This window comes from Chlamydotis macqueenii, chromosome Z, assembly GCF_036417535.1.
Source record: "Chlamydotis macqueenii isolate bChlMac1 chromosome Z, bChlMac1.mat, whole genome shotgun sequence".
Taxonomy (NCBI): domain Eukaryota; kingdom Metazoa; phylum Chordata; class Aves; order Otidiformes; family Otididae; genus Chlamydotis; species Chlamydotis macqueenii.
Window position 1 is genome coordinate 32304410 of NC_141593.1, and position 17210 is coordinate 32321619.

The 17210-nt window shown below is 35.9% G+C and overlaps 1 long non-coding RNA gene across 1 annotated transcript in view; it reads right to left on the minus strand.

Moving 5' to 3' along the window:
* Positions 1-1301: 1301 nt before the first annotated feature.
* LOC147596300 (uncharacterized) overlaps positions 1302-17210 on the minus strand; it is a 57564-nt gene continuing 41655 nt past the window's right edge. The window contains exon 4 of the long non-coding RNA XR_015261493.1: positions 1302-1399. This is a non-coding gene — a long non-coding RNA (uncharacterized LOC147596300). The remainder of the gene's footprint in view (positions 1400-17210) is intronic.

The following is a 17210-nucleotide window of genomic DNA, read 5'->3' on the forward strand; positions in this document are numbered from 1 at the left end:
ACTATTGCACTGGGAAAAAACAATGGCATTATTCTTCTCTTCATTTTTTTTACTTCTTTGAGCAATGAGTACATTTGAAAGCTGATCATGCCATTCATACATTTGACATCTTCTAAAGCTAACATATGAGCCCTGAGTACACTGTAAAAATAGCCCCAAGAAGCCCCATTTCATATAGCAGCAAAATCTAACTGGTTTTATTTAATGCTTGGTTCCATCTATTGCTTTGATTCTTGCCTAAAATATACACAGCTCCTTTGCCCATAATATATTTTATTACACATTATAGCTTTATTTAAATGCTGCTTTTGAACGACAGTGCAAAACCAAGCTGCTAACTGAAAAAAGTTTGAGGTCTGAATGCTCAGTATCTCTAAAAATCAGACTTTCACTGTAGTTCAGGGAAAAGAGTAGTATAATTTATGGATTGAAATTAAAGTAGACCCAGATAACAAACAATCTGTAATCATAGTTTAGCCAAGCTCAGTTCTATCACTTGGAAAACAGAGCTCATTTTCCACCTATGTGATGACCGCAGTGTTGATGACGATTACTACAGAGAACTCTTTTATGGAAAAGAAGTCAGATTTTATCATAGGGCATAAAACAAAGATCTTTGTTTCAAATGTCCTTTCATAAAAATAAAAAGCATTGCACTGCTTAACATACTTTTTAATGAAAAACTCTATTTCACATGTTTTCTTTTTGGTGTTCCACAATAAACCTTTTCCATGAGATAAACTCATGACTGGTGTCAACGCCTGCCCATATCTGTCTTAATACCTGTAAGAATTCCAATCTCCTACTCCAGCCATCACATGACCCAAAAAAACCTCTAAATGTTTAATATCTACAGTGAACACATAAAATTTCTGCCAGTGTTCAGGAGTTTAAGACCTAGTGGGACATGTACACAAAATACAGGAATAAAAAAAAAGTAGTGGGGCAATCAGCAATTTTAATTTTAAAACTCTTTGAAATATTTCATGATGGTAAATTTGACAGGGTTTTAAACCGTTATATAAAGCTCCAATAGTTTTTTTTTCCATATCAAATGTGTTCTGAAAGATTTAAAGCAAGATGATGTATATTTACCAGCATTTTTAGCCTGCATTGGATTCTGCTTCTGTTTAGCATGAGTCTGAATCAATTTATATAGAGTCTACACATCATAGTGAAAAAAATCCATTTTTTTCTTGTCTTACTCTAGATTGGGGAAAAGTCTTAGTGTCAAACTTTATTATGCTCCTATTTGGTGAAAATAATCATAAAACTTACTTTATTCTTTTTGTTATCCTCTTCAGTTTAATAGTGGGGTATTTCAATGTTTATAGATTCCAGCAGTGTCTCTAAATAACTTCCTTCTTATTCAGGTCTCGTCTCTGCAAGATGGGAGTGCCTAGGAGAAGATAACATATGCATAGTGGATGGGAAAGCTGAATGCACGAAAGCCTGTGCTGCTGACAGCTGCTCAACTGACACTCTTGTAATATCCAACACAACGGAGTTTTTGCCTAGGCTTGAATTTGAAAATAGATATGGTTTAATTATATGCTTGCTCAGTTTCCTGAGCATTTGTATCAAAAACTGTTTCTGAAAGAGGACCTGCATACATTGATTTATTATTCAGATTAGTTTTCCAGATACACAGGCCTTAAGCAAGGAGTACAAGGCAGGATATTTTACAGAGGATGCAATAGGAGTACTTATTCTTCTCTTCTTGCTTATGCTAGGACCTGGAGAGAATCAGTTTGGTCTCTCACTCAAATTAGATTTGCCTCAGAAGTCTCAGACTGCACCACCATTAACCTCTCAATGTTGACTTTATTATGATGCTTTAATAAAGTACCTGTTACCCCACTATACAATCATTTTAAATGTTCTTATGAGATTTTCTTACCCTAACAGTAATTTTTTTTTCCATTTACACATATTGTTCATATCAATCACTGTCCCTGTTTTCAAATAACATAAATATTCAGCCTTCTGTTTGAGCTTATCTTCTATTTATTAATTTTAATCTTTCCACTATTAAAACATCATCCAGGTGAAAATCAGATAATGATACATATTCGATTTTTTTAAGATGCATAGTTGTAATTCCTGACACTTAATTATTGAGAATTAAGTGGATTTTGCACAATGATAATTAATTAAATTGGTAAAGACAATCCTTGCTGGAACTATTTGTTAAGATATGATTAATTTGATCATGGACATATGAATCTAATCTTACTTTATCTTGTGTAGAACAGAAATAACTTTCCTAAAATTTCACAGATATGTAAAACATGAACTTGTCATATCATTGCTGTCCAAAGGAACTTAGCAATGCTGAAAAGAACTGAGAAAAGTCTGAAAAATACTTTAATGATGTAAGTCCAGTGAATGACACTGCTTTTTTCCTAGGCACTACTATCATATTACGAGTAGAAGAAGCAAAAGTGTTGGTTGCATCAAAAGTGTGAGAAAAAGACCAAAGTAATCACTCTTTTTTTTTTTTTAATTTTGACTCAAACATTCCTAAGAAGTGTTCAAAGGAATTTCTTCATGACTAGAGGTATATATATTTTCTTATCTTAAGTAAAGTAGCTCTACCTTTATTAGCATTTCTAACTCAATACAGCAATTCATTATGATTATGATTCCCTTCCCCAGCTGGAACATTCCCAGATAAAAACTTGGTATGTCCCCTCTAGAGAGGCCCCCACAGAAGAGAGTAGTCCCTAATGTAGTGAACAACTGTAACAGTGAAGACTCATCCTACAAGCCTAACACCTGCCTGCTCTTTGAAAACTCTTGTACCACTTTCTCCATGAGTAAGTGGCTGTCATTCTCCAGCATTCAAGACAGAGAGCCTTTCTGGCCTTACAACTCATAATCTAGGCCCATCACAAAATATTTTTAGTGTTTGCTATTTAGTAACACTTCGGAAAATTATCATATTGCAGTTATGATGCAAGACATACATAAGTCATACACTGTCTGTTAATAAAGGGACCAAATATTTTAACTTTTGAAAAAAATGCTAAGACTACATCTAGGTTTGCAGCTTCCCGAAGCATATCATAACTGTAGCATGGTTTTACTAAAAGTAAGATACCAGTTGATCTTCATTAATAATTACTTTTATTGCAAATAAACTTATTATACCTAATGTTAAAGACATAATTTAAAGAAAGAAAAGATTACTTTTTATGATCATTGTAGGATATAATTGAATTTTTTAAAATTCTACATATATAAAAGAATGGCAAATGTACAGTGTAAATAAATGTCAGTAAGATTTTTTGAATAAAACTAGTGGTCAGGAGCTCAAGGTTCAATTCGTGTCAGCTAACTAGTCTCCTGAACCCAAATTAGATGTGTGTGGCTCTCGCTGCAGGAAACAGTGCAATCTGTTAACCGTAAAATGAGCCTACAGTGACTAGTCAAGGTGTTGACATCCACAGCTTGACATTATAAATCCTAGGCCTGGTGCCTGATCTATATTGGCCATCATGTTGAGCCTTAGCAAGTATTTCTGATCTGTTGTGTGTAGTGTATCATTCCCTTTCTATTCAACCCTCAAAAGCAAAAACAGTCTGAAGAAATAGATAATCTTAGCAAAACACACAAAATCAAAAGGCTTGGATACTTTCAAACAGAAAATTGTCTTTCTTTCTGATATAGGCAGAGACTCCAAAATTCAAACAAGCTAGTAGCTCTCAATTGTCAGAGCCTTCTTGCAGAAATTGCTGATCACTGATACACAACTACAATTGCCTTTTAGTACCAGATGAGCTTCCAGACTGATGCTGAAATACAGCTATGAAAGTTCATTGCAATTTGAAAGGATCAGGGCAATGAGACAGAGGTGCTCTGAATGAAATCTGTACCACGTCAGCAGTGCTATTTCCATCTTACTGAAGACATCTTCACGAAGTGAAGGAGAAAGCCATCCATATATCTGACTTCGTTCCGTTTTTTTTGGTCCCCCCTCTCCCTAGATATTCAGTGGCATGGGTAACGGGTCTTATTCTCTGTCACATTGATTAAATTGTTTCTGACAGCATCTCTAAATTCCCTTTCTTTCAATAAACACATTTTCTGAAAGATGATACAAAATATAGTTATCAATCCTTTTTTTCCCTCTCCAATAACAGCAAAAAGTACATATATAATTTACGTTTATTTTGTTTCACTTTTTCTGACCACATTTATTGATAAAGGCAAATGTAAAAATAATATATTCAGTGAAATATTGTGAAAAATCCTTACTAAAGTCCATCCGATCATCCAGTCTTAATATTTATTAAGCTAAGAGTCTGAATTCATTACTTTATTCCTGCATGTGAGCTGTGTACTGTATGGATTCTTGCTGTCAAAATGACATCACTGCATTCAGAGCATTCTGTGACCAGAGAAGTAAAAAATAACTCACTCATTTGGAAATGTTCCAGTGAGCACAACTGCGAGGTACATCAATTTTTATTTCTTAAAAGTTGTACTTATTTTTTTTCTCTGAGCATCTTGCCATAAGAAGTACTAATTGTAAACATATACAAAATTAAGAGTGCTATATTTGGTTTTAGAAAAAACTGATTTCTTTAAAATTTTGACATCAAGATTAATTTACAACCTCTTTGACAAGTCTGACTTTCCTAAAAAGAAGAGCTGTTCTGGGATATATGAGGTACACACAGAGATAGGGAAAGAATTTTTAAGTATTTTCAGGTGATATATTTCTCTTTGTAGAAATGACAAACAATGTTTAAAAACATTGTCCATATATGGCTTTCTACTGGACCACAATAACACTTTCTTCTGGAGGAGGAAAAAATCCGTCTTTCCTCAGACTCAGCAAACAGTTTTCCCTTCTTGCAAATTCATTATGGATTTAAGATATCCGCTGTAGATAGTAAGTGATAGACTTCAGTCTTACTTAAACTCTAATTCAGCTTTTACGTTACTGAACTGCTTTATAAATACTGGAATCACATCACTAAATCTGGCATATGTTCTCAAACATTCAGGTATTTTTATACTGAATTTTACGTTTTCTCTGATTGACATAACATTATTCCCAGTGGTACACTCCTTTATAAATATTGTGTTTCTCTATCAGAAGGGCATAATGAAATACATTTGTCTAAATTAACTCAGTATTTACTACTACTTATTCAGGGGACAACAGTGAATAATACTTAATGCAGATTGAGAAACAAAACCTCTTGTATTACATATGGACACATTCTGTATTGTTTGCAACCTCACCTTCACAATTAATCCTTTCACAGGGTGATAATTATGGAGATTTTTGTCTTTAATATGAACATATGAAGTTTTCAGATTGGAGTGATATTCAAATGTTACATAGTCTTTGCTAATTTCATGTCAACATTTTTTCACCCTTTGCATTGATTTCTCTGCCATATCAAAAAAAAAAAAAAAAAAAAAAAAAGCAAATCTTCTTCCCTTGAAAGAGCCTTTCCTGCATATTCCCCTCCCTACAGACCATGTTTCATTCACTACTGGGAATGACTATGTCACCTATTTTTGTCTGCCCACAAGGCCAGACATCATTTTCCCTTTTTGAATGCAAGCAGACATGGTACGATCACCTTTACCTATGCATAATGTTTTTTCATTTATTTTCTTCCAATTTTCCTAGCTGCAATGTCCACTAAAAAGACTAATAACAGCTAGTCTGCTATTCTGCTGAAGCTATGCCTTTTTAGCATGACAAGTATTGTCCTGTGTAAGTGCTTTATCTGTTTCTGCACATCTACAGTTTCTTATTTTTTTGTCAGGTTTGATTTTGTTCTGTGTTGTTTACAATATTTGACATAATTTATTTCTAGACAAAGCTTCTAAATGCAATAATTAAAAAAAATTAATTCATCAATTTAACAATGAGCCCAATGCCACCCACACTCTGCCTTAAAAATCAGTATGAAGCATGATTGATGCACTTGCAGTCTTATGGAAGGAAGCAGAACAGATTAAACAGTGAACCAGGAGAGGAACTTTCATCTGGAAAATGAAATGTAGTACCTCCAAAACACTGCAATGCATTTTAAAAGCCCTAGAAAGTGTAAAGAAACAGCAACATTAGAAAGCAATTTTATTCTTATTTTTTTACTAGTGAAAATATCTTTTTTGTTTACTAGATTAAATTTTTGAGGATAACATCTTACATTTCCTGTATTTGATAATATTTTGTTTGGAAATAAGGTCATTGTCCTCCTTGCATTCAAGTCTACATGATCAGGAAATGTTCTTTATATACACTGAAAAGTTGCATAAAATGCATACATGTAGTTCAGTTTATTGAAACACGATAATGCTGATGCTAAGAACTTTGCAAGATTCAAGAACAAATAGATATTGCTATTAAAAACAAGAGTGAAAATCCCATGAAGAATTGTTTCTGCTTGAGATTCCAGCAGGCTGGAAGTGTGCTGATGGTGAAATAGCATGCAAAAAGAAAAATGAGGATGACTAGGCTGGTAAACTTCATATCAATCCCAGGGGAAAAAAAATACAGAAAATTTAATAGAACATCTAGTTAATACAGAAAACTCAATAAAATACTCGCTAAAAGAACCATAGAATTGTAGAATGGTTTGGCTCATGTTGAGCTTCTCATCCACCAACACTGCCAAGTCCTTCTCAGGGGTGCTCACAATCCATTCTCACCAAGTCTGTATTTGTGCTTGGGATTGTTTTGACCCGTGAGCAGGACCTTGCACTTGGCCTGGTTGAACTTCATGGGGTTTGCATGGGCCCACCTCTCAAGCCTGTCAAGGTGGCTCTGGATGGAATCCCTTCCTTCCAGTGTCTCAACCGCACCACACAGATTGGTATCATCAGCAAACTTGCTGAGGGTGCACTCTATCCCACTGTCCATGTTGCCAACAAAGATGTTAAAAAGGGCTGGTCCCGATACCAACCCCTGAGGAATGCCACACGCCACCAGTGTCTGCTTGGAGAGAGTTTGACCACAACTCTTTGAGTGCGGTCATCCAGCCATTCCTTATCCACTGAGTGGTCTCTCTGTCAAATCCATGCCTCTCCAGTTTAGAGAAAAGGATGTCGTGTGGGACAGTGTCAAATGACTTGAACAAGTCCAGGTAGATGACGTCAGTTGCCCTTTTCTTAACCACCAATACTGCAACCTCGCAAGGGTTAAATTTAAAAAAGGGTTGAATAGAATTATTGGAAGTTCATATCAATACAATAATCTTTAAGATTTTTTTTCCTTCCAAAAATCTATCACAAGCATATAAACAAGTGGGTTTAAAAATGCAGATGGATATAAGCAACAAATTATGGTTCTCCCTTTTACGTCTGACACAAAATCAATGATCAATCAATCTATCTAAAAAGATCAACATACTCTGAAAAACTGAAAAATGCATTCCTTCTTAGAAATATTTTGTTCAGCAAATTTCTCAGCACTGTCTAAAGTTATATGTCTGCCCTCATTAGACACATATTTGCCCTACATGCTTGTTTGATCCTCTTGAGTTCTTTGCTCAGTCATTTTTTCAGAAGTTATCACAGAGCCTTCTAGTCAATAGATATTATTATGAAGTTTTAAGGAATATCTGTGACATATCAGAAAATCTTTCTGTATATTGGAGCCATTAGTATTTAGAAGTAGTCTGTGATCCTTGCCCGAAATGCACTTATACAGTTTTGACCTTTAGTAGTGGAATCGGAACTCATAGTTTATTTTTCTTGCGAGGTGAGACCTCTGGGGTTTAGCTTTAATGTATCACATTTCATTTTTAAATCTTCACTCAATTAAGGGTTTTTGAGCAACCAGTGACAGTTTCACCATCAAAAATATTTCATCATTTTGTCTTTTATTAACTGCCCACAGACTGGAACGTGAGTCAGCATTTATTGCTGGTTTGCTCAGGGAGATTTTCTTTTCAAACACAACCAAAGTAGAACCCTAAAACCACCTAAAAACCACGTAGACAATGCTAAGAAATGGAGTGAGTGTGTAGATAAGTTAAAACTGCATTCATAGCTTCTTAGATTTAATTGTATAATGTTTATACTATATTGCAGTAGCTAATATGTTTTTATAAAAGAAACAAGTTTTTTTTCAAGCTAATAAGATGATAGTTCATAATATACAGTAGGGGATAATATGAATATCCTCTACAGATTATTATCACGTACCTCAAGGGTTTAGATCTGATCTGTGACCTTGATGCTATAAATTATGAGTGAGATTTTTCAGAACTGTTCGGTGATTAAATTTCCAAGGGCTTTAGTTAGAGTTGTGGGACTTACTACACCTTAACATCAATTCTTAACATACAGCAACTTCAGTCACAACTGGAATGAAACATTTTCAGACTGAATGGTTCAGTAGTAGCACTATAGAACAGTCTGCATCTTGAAATGCAAGGAACCATCCTATTTGACTGAAAATACTGAGACACATTAGATGAGCATAATGTAGTTCAGACTGTTGATAAAGGACACTGTCATTTTGTTGCAAAAAGGTGTCACTAGAACTTTGATATTCATAAATAAGAAACATGAACTTCTATTTCAAAATCTGTCTTCGGATATTTCTTCTAGGAAGTAAACAGTTAGTACTGTGCAATGGCAAAGGATAGTCTTAAAGGACAGACTGCCACTGTTACATCATTAACATTATCGCTCACAGCAGCGTCACTTGCTCTTCCTCGTACATTTTGACTTAGTTGTGAGACCTTATCTAAGGTAGCTGTAAAAATGTAAAATAATACTTTGTATGGTGATATATGGTTTTGAAAAAAAACATATCTTTTTCCTCTAATCAGGAAGGATTTAAATCATGTCTTTTAGTTTTGACGTCCAAAGCACCAGCATCAACTTCTAACTCAGCAACTGAAAACACTTCTGAAGCTATTGGGATGACAAAAAGTATCACAGAGTTTACTTAAGATCAGAAAATCTTCACCCATTTAATTAATAAGAGTTAAGTGATTTTTATCAAAGCTATTAAGGTAACTTATAAATCTTGGTGGGGCAGATTTAACATTGTGCTTCTTAGAGCAAGTCATTTGTGGTTGCACATTAGGAAATTCTGTCAGTCATTACGGACCTGGTCTACAGTCCAGCAAAGTCAAAAGAAAGACTGCTATTAATTTCAGTGGGCTCTGAGAAAAGCATTGACCCTGGAGATAGTAGCTGTTAGTTAGTTATGTCTTCTCTATAAATAGCTAAGTGGCTTACCCGGCACCGAGCTTCTGTTTTACCTACTTTGCAAATATATCAGTAATTACTCTTTAAAGAGAATTTACAAAGCAATAATGTATTAGCTCGGTACAATAATTCTCCACAAAGTACTTTTATCTGTGAAACTTAAGATGTGGATCATTATTACCCAGTGCACTATTTGCTTCAGACCCAAGGCTATGTAGCTATCAGTGGAATAACACAAATTTAAGAAAAAAAATTAATCTACTGCCAGTAATTTTTGCATTTTCAAGGCCTAGAACAAAATGCCACGTAACAGAAGGTATAATCCAGTGGGTCTTTCATCTCATAACACTGGAAGATTTTTTTTCAAGCAAACAACAAAGAACATTTCAGCAGAGGAAAATACAGATTCCTTTTCTTGAAGCACAGGGGATCTGATCCTCACTAAATATAAATCAGTGTGACTTCTTGGATATCAATGGCCACATCCTGAATAGTGTAATGGGTTGGAACTATGACAGTTTACTCCAAACAATGATCTGGCCTCTTGTGCCTTCAATTTCATGGTGCTTTATAAAGGATAAAATGCTTTAGACAAACACTATCTTCATCCTTGAAGGTGATTTGATTTGAAAGGGCAGGAAAGAGGATAATATAAATCAACAGAATCATCTAGCTTGCTTTGGGTTTGTTTTACTTCGGTTTTTTTTTTAGAATATGGTGTTTTCATTGTTAACTTTTAAATAGGTAACAAAACTCTCATTTACTTAGTAGGTTCGGATCTTGCCCAAAAAACATCTACAATAAAAATGAAGCATATAATGCTAGCCCTCTTGATAAGCAGCTCCTCCGACTGGGAGCGGAGGAGAGGAATTTCCTGAACATTGTGTTGGTAGGTGGATAGATGAGAGCATGGGGTAGGGTGGCACGTGCATGGCAGTGTTGGTGACACACACCTTAATTCCTGTAAAGTCAATCTCTGTGTGCAGAGACACGCCCCCAGGCCTCATTGACAGCCATTCTGGGCCCAATGACCATATGAAAGTATGTTAGACAATTTCTTATATTAAAGTTCAGAATTTTACGTTGCCCAGATGCCATTGCAGTGTGCCAATCAAAACAATATCTTCACTGTATATGCTCACAACACAAAGTCGACTTTAATATCAAGTTTGTCCCTAGGTCTATAATATACTTTATTTCCTTCATTTTAGGCTACTAAAGAAGTCAGATTTCATCAACAGCTACTTGCAACTAGAATTCATTACTCCAGGCTCATTCTATATATTGCTCTGTAAACTCAGGAAGCTCTATCCAATCCCACACCTTTGTCAGTCAACTGTTTCTCTGAAATACTGTTCTCAAATCTTACCTATATCATCAAGAGGCAATGATGATATGTGTTATTCTGGAGCTATTTCAAACTCTTAGGCAAGTGCTACTTATTTTCATTTTATGCCTATCTGCAACACTCTTCCAGGTCTCACTCATTTCTCTGTAGGCAGTCATTTGTCACCTCTGTTGCATCATTCTGAAACTGCAGATCTCTCTCTAGGCACTCGACTGTGTTTGGTGGAAGTAATAAAGACTCCAATCACTTATATATGTTTCCCTGCTGAAGGTGAACTCTTGAACTACAGACATAAACTAAATTTTCTGCACTTTGCTTTGCAGAAGCCACTGCAGGGCAATTTCATCTTTCAGCCATACTTAAGCTCATTGATATCATCTCAGAATAAAAAACACAAGAGAATATGGAGAACATGTTCAGAAATTATAAGCATAACTATGACAAATATTTAAGTACACTGGCTAAAACTTTAGTTTAGTTGAATAGAACAGTATTTAACACATTTAATGAAGTAGATATGACTGAAATTACTTACCCTGCTTTAAACTGTTTGTAGCCTATGTGAGACTAATCATGAAAATTTGGTACTTTCAGAAAAGCAATATCAATTTGTCTAAAATATGTTTTGACTTGCTTTAATACTTTTTTTTTTAATTTGGTTATCCAAAACTTCAATGAAAAATCTTGTCCTTTGCCTTATTTATTTTTGCTACATAGTTGGTCTGGCTTTCAAGAAAACTAATATGGATTTTCTCTCAATAAAACCAGAATTAGCCTTATCTCAAAAAAAAAAAAAAAAGTGGTTAGTAAGAAACTGAGAAAAACATCATTCAGTCTGCTGGATGAAGATGAGAAAATTATTATTCATAAGACAGATGATTGGTTAATGCTATTTTAATTATAATTAATCTAGATTTCAGTCTTACACTAGAATACAGTACAATGTACATGATTTCCTAGAAAAATTAATAAGATTGCTATATGTATGAGATGTATCTCAGTAATTATGGGGCTCTCAAAATTTGACACAATAAAGGGAAGATATGAGGAGGAGGCTAAACAATTTAATGAGTGTGTAGAAACCTCACATATAATCCAAGCCATGCAAAAAGTCTTTCTACTTCTATTATTTCAGAACAGTATTTCCAATTCTGTAAGGTTTCACTAAGTGGTAATTTTGTGTTCACCACTGATTTAACTTTCAATTCTCTAACAAAAAAAAAAAAAAGGAGAGAATATAGACTAGGACAATACATAATAGAACTAACTAACTGCAGTTTCTTGTAACAGTTAAGTATTAATTTTGTGTTCTAGATGGCAAATAAGTCTACACAAGTTAACCTACGCAAATGAGCCAAGTCTACACTGTAAACTGCCAAGCTCCCTCAGGCTCACTGTAATTCTGTCTGTTATTAAAAACAATGCAGCTGTGTTGATTTGCATTATCCAAGACTTGCACACTGTCTTTACCACTACGGCAAATTGGTTATTTAACAGACTACTAAAGTTTAAATGTTTATATTTGCACCCAGCAATTGTAGTTGGAAGTAATTTGCTAAAATCTGAAGGTTAGGCAGCCAGGAGAAATAAGACTTTTATGTGCTACTTATAATCGTATGTTTTTACAATTTGGATGATAAATATCAGTAAGACAACTTTTTACTGGTTTCACTGCATGTGCTAATCTAAGTAAAAGACTTCAAGCAGTAAGTTGGTCATTGGTTATTCTTCCAATTATAAACAGAAATTTATCTGCTTTACATCAACTAATGTCAATGATATTTGTTGCCCTGTCATTTCATAATTTTGTATAAATTCATACTCTTTTGCATCCACATGTTCTGCTAATGAAACTCCAGCACCTTTTCCTGAAATCTGGATAACTGTTGTAACCTCTGCAGCTGTTTACCAATGCCTTGAGACAGTAGTTTTGACTGCTTAATGCTTATTGTATGCCAGAAAAAAAAAAAATAACATGATAGGTTGTTCTTTTTTTTTTTTCACATTACTTTTCAGGAAAAAAAATATTGGGTGAATTTTGCTCTTCCTTAAGTTAGCTTTGCGCAGATCTGAACAAGCTTATGGCAACTGAAGAAGTGCAAAGAGATGGTCTACCTCAATAGATAACCTTGTTCCACTATATATTCTCTGTGAGTTTGCTGATAAGGATCTGTTTCCTGGCACTGACCTTTAATGATTCTTTAAGGTACCGTTTCACAGGAATAAAAATACATTATACAGATGATACAGTATCATTACAATCATATGTCTTTTCATGTGTTCAGTAACGGAGCTTATGAATGAATACGGTATTCTGATGCTCTAAACAAGCAGATGTGTGTATTCTAACTTCAGACTTTCTGTCTACGTTGATAATGCACTAAAAAGGTTTTTTTTCAGTAGGCTGCTGTGGAAAAGATGAGCGTTTCATCTGAGCATTATCTTCAATTCCAGATCTAGCCTTATTTCAGAGAGAAAGTGACTTTGGTTAACCGGCCATGTGTGGTATTCAGTGCTGTTCTTCAGTGCTGTCTAGTTGTTGATCGAAGACATTTATAACAAGAAATGCTGAGCTGATCCAAGATGAAAACATTTAAGGGCAAACACCAGACTCTTCAGAAGTCGATTTACATTTTACAGTAAAATCTATGAACCTAAGCAACTGGAGAGGAAAGGGGGTGAGGATCTTACAAATTCATTAGTGTAATGTCTAGGCTGCACTTGCACAAGTGATGATGGGAGACTCCCAAGAAGAGAGGGGTTGAAAGCTTATGATATCTGATAGCAGGAGAATTACTTGTCTGCCTTGAAAAGTTAATATTCACAACTGGTGTAGCATCTAAAGAGGCAGGAAAGGGGAGAAAACTCTACCAGAGGTGTTTTGAGAACCCATTGCACCTAAGCACCAAGTACAGGAAGAAGAAATGGGAGGTGAAGGTGGCTGGAGCTTCCCTTCTGCAGGAAATGAGGCACCTGTCTGCTGACCTGGCATGTTGTCACAGGTGATTTATTGATTGCCAGATCCTCAGATTTGGGATGTTGGAGGGATACTGCCAAGGTTTGTCTGGATCTCAGACTAATACCCCTTGTTGGTCATCCACACAGGCAACAATGGTAATGCCAAGGGACATATGGACTAAATTTAAAAGTACTACAAAATTCTGGATGCAAACATGACGTTCAGAAGTGGGATTAGACAGCTACCCGTGGAAGCCTAAGTAGTGTTCACCTACATCCTACAGACAAAAAGGAGACACTTGAGTAGAAAATTGCACAACTTATAAATTAACAGCTGGCTGAAGGTCTGGTGTTACAGGCAGAACTTCGGCTTTTATGGTCATGAGTCCATCTCTGAGGAATTATGACCATTGTCAACAGATGGGATCTGCTTGACAAAGCAGAGTAAGAGCATATTTGTCAACAAGCATGCCAGCCTGGCAAGAAGGATATTAAACTAGGCAGCAGGGAGGCTGATGATAGCAATTTAGTTAATTTGCAATTAACTCAAGAAGCAGAGCTCACAGGTGCAACGAATGCGAGCAAGCTTTTTGAAAAAGTTAAAACATGTTGAAATGAGACTCACCTCAAGTGCCTGCACAAGAACATAACCTTGCAGTTAGAGCTCTACATATTGTCACAGAGCTATGTCACCACTAAAATGACCAAGACACTTCACAGTCATGGAGTTCTCTGATGGTGGGATACATGCTGTTGAGAAAAGACAGGCAAGGATGATAAGGAGGATAGGTTGCCCGGTATGTGAAGGAAGACTTCAAATGTATGCTTTTTCATGGGACGGATTACAGGCTATGTGGAAGCTTAGGACTCAGGCCCAGGCCAATAATAGTGACATCATGGTGGTAGTGTGTCCACTCAAACAGGATGAAGAAGTGGGCAAAAACTTCCTCAAACCAATGGAGGAAGTCTCCAAATCAAAAATCCTACTTTCCACGGGGGAATTTAACCTCCCTGATATCTGCTGGCAAGGCAGTATAGTCAAGAAAATTTCTGTGTAAGACTTCTGGATATCAAGAGAGTATCAAGGATACAGGTACCTGGTGGGTCAACCAGGGCTGGCACACAATTGGATCTGTTATTCAGTAATAAGGAAGAACGGTTTCTGGATGTTACAACCAATGTTTATAGTAATGATGGAATAGTGGATCTTGAGGTTCTGAGGAGAGAGAGGACTGAGAACAGCAGACTCTGGATTTGAGGAAAGAAGACTTTGGATTATTCACAGAACTGGTGAGTTCCATTGAAGGCAACACTGAAGGACAAAGAAAATCTAGCACGTCTTCAGGGTGGCATCTTTCAGTCACAAGAGCCAAGGAAAAAGGAATAGGCACAGCAAGAGACCAATGTGGCAAAACAGGAAACTTACAACAGCTGTGACAGAAAAGGAATGTGTCTGGGAGGTGGAAAAGAGGATTGGTAATAAAAGAGGAATATAGAAGCACTGCCTAGTCATGCAAGCATGATATTAGAAAAAAACAAAGCTCAGCAAAACTGAAACATTCAAGTGACATTATGGGCAAGAAGAAGAGCTTCTATTCTCACACTAACAGTAAGAGGCTAAACAAGGAAAATGTGTTCATGTTCTGGTGCATAAAAAGCAGGATATCACAGGGCCTATTCTGGAACTTGTACCGCTTGACATTTCTACCAGTGACCCAGAGGAGCGGACAGAGGGCAAGTACATCAAATTCACAGTTGGCACCAAAGAGGGGGCAGGTGGGGGCCAGCAGGGACGGGGAGCTGCTCTAGGGCATGGCCATGGACTGTCCTCTCTGCCCAGTGCTTGTCAGATCCCCACAGTAGAATAAGTTTAGAAGTGGCCATCAAGATGGTGGGGCTGGTGCCCTTGCTCCACAAGGAGAGGCTGTGAGACTGGAGCTGCTTCAGCCCGAAAAAAAAAGGACAGCTTTGAGGGCACCCAACAACAGCCTGCCAATGTTAGATTCCAACAGCACCGAACAGGTTCTGGCCTAGAGTAAGGAAGAAATAATAGCTATCCCAAGAATAGCCCAGTAGTGGAACAGAGAGGTTGCGCCATTGCCATCCTTTGAGTTTTCTAAGATCTAGCTGGATACACACTTGACCAGCCCATTATGAATTCATTGTCAACTCTGTTTTGAGCAGGAGTTTGGACTAATGAGATCAAGCCCCTTCCACCCTAGTGATCCTCTCATTCTGTGATTTTTCTTACTTGGACCTCGGCACATAAGGTCTAGACAGATACTTCTTCTTCTTCTTTTGTAAATCTTCTTTGAAATGCTCCAGTTCAAATCACTAATAATAGTAAATTCAACTCTTAGGAAAAAAAAAAAAAGTGAGATCTGATGTACTGAGACATCTTCTTGACTACCTATAATGTCTCTATAAATGGGTATCACTAGTACAAAAGCTACAATTTATTAGAAGAGCAAGAAAGACAAATAAGAGTTTGTAAGAAACACAGATGAGGAAAAGACCTGAGGAACAGACAATTTAATAAGACAAGGAAAATAGAAGTAGAAATGAAGGCCTGATTTTAATCATGCTGCTTGTTACTGTGCTTTATAAACTACTAACAAATCTTCTTTAGGGACAAGCAGTAAGAAACAACCCAAGACCCCATAGCAGGTGCTTGCAACACAGAGAAAAAGTTCTGAGGCATAAAAATGGAGCTGTCGAAATAGAAAAAGAAGGGTGGTATACTAGAAAGAATGAAAGAGAAAGAGCAGATGTAGAAGAAGACTGGAAAAAAATATTTTTAAAGTGAGTAGGCTGGCATTAAGGCAGAAAGAAAAAAAAAAAACCATTATCTTAGGATCCAGTATAATTACTGTATGCTGACATCTTCTTCCTAATTATATGGATGTATGTGACAAGGAAGTCCTTAATTTTGGGATGATAAGCATTCATCAGTGGACACTAATCCAAATGAAGTGTGGAAAAACTCGGCTTGTACTGTGAGCAGCCAGACTTCATTTTTCCATTTTGGTTCATACACATCAAGAGATATTTCTTCAAAAATATCAAATGAAAAAGTGGAAGCTGAGGAAAAAAAAAAAAGAAAAGAAAAAAAAAAAAGAAAAGAAAAGAAATAATCTTTAAAATATTTGGGCTGTCAAACTCAGGACGTTGACATTTACTCAAAAATGCATTTGAGTCATCTGGAAATGTGCTGTTAGTGTTGTTACCACCTATCTGTGCCATCAGTCTCTGTGTGCTTATCGAAAAACCCTACTCTTTTGGAAACTCAAATGTTGGGTTATTTATGAATATATTCTTTCATTGTTTCTAAAATAGTTTTGTCATTAAACTTGTTTTTTTTTTAACATGTGAAATATTTTCAATTGGTTCCAAAGATTGCCTAGTTCATTTCACATAAAATTCTACATTTCTGTAGCTTACTGAAGTAAAACGGAACAATCTTATAGCTAAACCTGTAAAATCTATTCAAATGTGTTCATTTCTGGAATTTCTTTCTTCTCAAAACTGAAACTTTCGTAATTATTTGGTTTTTCAGAAAAAAAAATGCTTTTCAAAGAAATATCTTATCAGAAATCGTATTAAAATTAATGATCCAAGTGGTTGTAGTTATGCTATGTCTTGTAAAAGATATTGCTGGGCTCACTGTGAAGCTGGTACCGTAATCAAGAAATTTAATATAATCTATGGC